We start from the raw sequence: 3,698 nt of genomic DNA on the forward strand, positions 1-3,698 counted from the left end.
AAGGGAGGAAGAGAGATTTTTTTTGTCCAAACTTTTTTTAGCGCCCCCCCTCCATGTTCCCCAGGATTTTGAAAATATGAAAAATGTGCCGCGGCTCCAAAAAGGTTGGGAAACACTGCTCCAGACTATACAGATTGAGTTCATTAAGTCTTTCCTGATAAGTTTTATGCTTAAAACCTTCCACCATTTTTGTAGCCCGTCTTTGGACCCGTTCAATTTTATCAATATTTATTTTGTAGGTGAGGTCTCCAGAACTGAACACAGTATTCCAAATGGGGTCTCACCAGCGCTCTATACAGCGGGATCACAACCTCCCTCTTCCTGCTTGTTATACCTCTAGCTATGCAGCCAAGCATTCTACTTGCCTTTCCTACCGCCTGACTGCACTGCTCGCCCATTTTGAGACTACCAGAAATCACTACCCCTAAATCCTTCTCTTCTGAAGTTTTTGCTAACACAGAACTGCCAATACAAGATATTGAAATAACTTGGTTCTATTGGCACAAACTGCACACATCACCAGCACACATCACCACCAAAATCAAAAAATAAAAATCTCCAAATCAAGGTCTCAAGAAACCTGATTTCAGGAATCAGGTGGGAGAATCGTTAATCTCTGGAGCTCTTGTGTCCCCCACCCCACCCACTCCAGTTAAATGCCCAGAATTTCCCCCCCCCCTTGTTTTGTTTTTCTTGTTTTGCTCCCTCAAAATTAAGGTGCGTCTTATTTATTTTTGTTTGTTTATTTATTTATTAGATTTGTATGCCTGCCCCTCTCCGTAGACTTAGGGCGGCTAACAACAATAGTAAAACAATATGAACAAATCTAATATTTAAATTAATTTAAAAACCCTTATTTAAGAAACCAATCATACACACAGACATACCATGCATAAATTTTATAAGCCTAGGGGGAGGGGATATCTCAATTCCCCCATGCCTGACAGCAGAGGTGGGTTTTAAGAAGCTTACGAAAGGCAAAGAGGGTGGGGGCAACTCTGATCTCTGAGGGGAGTTGGTTCCAGAGGGTCGGGGCCGCCACAGAGAAGGCTCTTCCCCTGGGTCCTGCCAGACGGCATTGTTTAGTCGACGGGACCCAGAAAAGGCCAACTCTGGGACCTAACTGGTCGCTGGGATTCGTGCGGCAGAAGGCGGTCCCGTAGATATCCTGGTCCGATGCCATGAAGGGCTTTATAGGTCATAACCAACACTTTGAATTGTGACTGGAAACCGATCAACAACCAATGCAGACTGTGGAGTGTTGGTGTGACATGGGCATACTTAGGTAAGCCCATGATTGCTCTCGCAGCTACATTCTCCAGTGCGTCTTATGAGAAATATGGTAGCTTGTCTGCAGTTTAGGCTCAGAAAGGCTCTAGAAGTTTGTAATTTGGGAAAATACCTATTGAGGACAAGCAGGTTTCAGGAAGCCAACATCAGGGAGGAGAAAACAGCCACTTTTAAAACAACAGGAACAGATCTGTATTTAGTTTTCCACAAAGATAAGTTCACAAGGAAAGTACAAAGAAAATAGATGTCTGCAGATGTTCCCTAATCAATGACACTCAGAGGTGGGGGCTGATTTCTGACTAAGAACTCTTCTCAACCTTATTCCTTGGGAAGATTTTTTTTAATCCCCTTTACAGGTTTGTACAAATCCTTTCCAGGAATGTCTTCTGGTAACAAATACCTCAGTTAAATTATGTGGTGACCTCATAAGACTTTGCCTTGTTTATTCGGAATCTTCCATGTTTAACATTTTGAAAGAAAAATGGATATGCATTTCACATAATTTCCTATACCTTTATTGTGGCTTTTCTGAACTTAAAAGCCAAATTATTGCTATCTCATCTTCAAAAATTGCTGCGGTCTCTGTGACTTGCTTGTTTCTGTATTTTTTTTTCCTTAGTTGTAATATCATTTTTTAAAACATGGTATCCAAAAATATCCTTAATAATCACAATTACATCTATTAGCCAGTGATATTTTTAAAAATCAATGTATTATGTTAAACAATGCACTCATAGTAAGACTTAAGATGTTCTCCCAACTCCTGCAAAACGGTGAGCTAACTCACCCACCCTAACTACTTCTTGTAAGGCTAAATTTAGTTGGGAAGGGAAACATTGTTTTACCTTTTCAGATCAGTTGCCTGCCTTCTATCTATCTCAGCAATGCCCTCTGAACCCAACGGCTTAAGCATTTAGTAGAGACAGACTGCTACAATGGATTCTGGTTAGTAAGAGATTTATTGGTTGGATTTGTATGCCGCCCCTCTCCGTAGACTCGGGGCGGGTAACAACAGTGATAAAAAACAGCATGTAACAATCCAATACTAAAACAACTAAAAAAAAACCCTTATTATAAAACCAAACATACATAAAAACATACCATGCGTAAATTGTAAAGGCCTAGGGGGAAAGAATATCTCAGTTCCCCCATGCCTGACAGCAGAGGTGGGTTTTAAGAAGCATACGAAAGGCGAGGAGGGTGGGGGAAATTCTGATCTCTGAGGGGAGTTCAGTTCAATTCAATTTATTAGATTTGTATGCCGCCCCTCTCCGAAGACTCACAACAATAATAAAAACAATATTCCAGCGAAAACAAATCTAATATTAAAAAGCACATAAAACCCTATCATATTTAAAAAAGCAAGCAACATATACATACCCAAACATAAATATAAAAAAGCCTGGGGGAAAGATGTCTCAACTCCTCCATGCCTGGCCGTATAGATGGGTCTTGAGTAATTTATTTATTTATTTATTATTTTATTTATTTATTACTTGGATTTGTATGCCGCCCCTCTCCGAAGACTCGAAAGACAAGGAGTTTGGGGGCAGTTCTAATCTCCGGGGGGAGTTTGTTCCAGAGGGCCGGGGCCACCACAGAGAAGGCTCTTCCCCTGGGTCCTGCCAAACGACATTGTTTAGTTGATGGGACCCGGAGAAGGCCCATCTATGGGACTTAACTGGTCGCTGGGATTCGTGCAGCAGAAGGCAGTCCCTGAGATAATCTGGTCCGATGCCATGAAGGGCTTTATAGGTCATAACCAACACTTTGAATTGTGAGCGGAAACTGATCGGCAACCAATGCAGACTGCGTAGTGTTGGTGTAACATGGGCATATTTGGGGAAGCCCATGATTGCTCTCGCAGCTGCATTGCTCCCTGGATCTCCCTGAGTGAGGGGTCCGGCCGATTATAAGCCTTTAGAAAATCTATGTGTTTTGAATGAACTTAGTCCTGTCAGATACTGTATGTGAATACAGTAAACCTTCAGTTTAATGGACTAATAGGGGAAGGGATGTCTTTTAAAAATGTATGTCTGTTAAATCTAAATGGGATTTTATGCATGTGTATTTTATGTATTTTACATGTTATGCATATATAAGATAGTACATGTTTTTAATAGGAAAGTGAACACGAGAACAAGGAGGCACAATCTGAGGTTACTTGGGGGAAAGATTAGAAGTAATGTGAGAAAATATTTTACTGAAAGAGTAGTAGATGCTTGGAACAAACTTCCAGCAGATGTGGTCAGTAAATCCACAGTAACTGAATTTAAACATGCCTGGGATAAACATATATCCATTGTAAGATAAAATACAGGAAATAGTATAAGGGCAGACTAGATGGACCATGAGGTCTTTTTCTGCCGTCAATCTTCTATGATTCTATGTTTCTACATGGGATTTTA

This window comes from Erythrolamprus reginae, chromosome 4, assembly GCF_031021105.1.
Source record: "Erythrolamprus reginae isolate rEryReg1 chromosome 4, rEryReg1.hap1, whole genome shotgun sequence".
In the NCBI taxonomy this organism is placed as follows: Eukaryota; Metazoa; Chordata; class Lepidosauria; order Squamata; family Dipsadidae; genus Erythrolamprus; species Erythrolamprus reginae.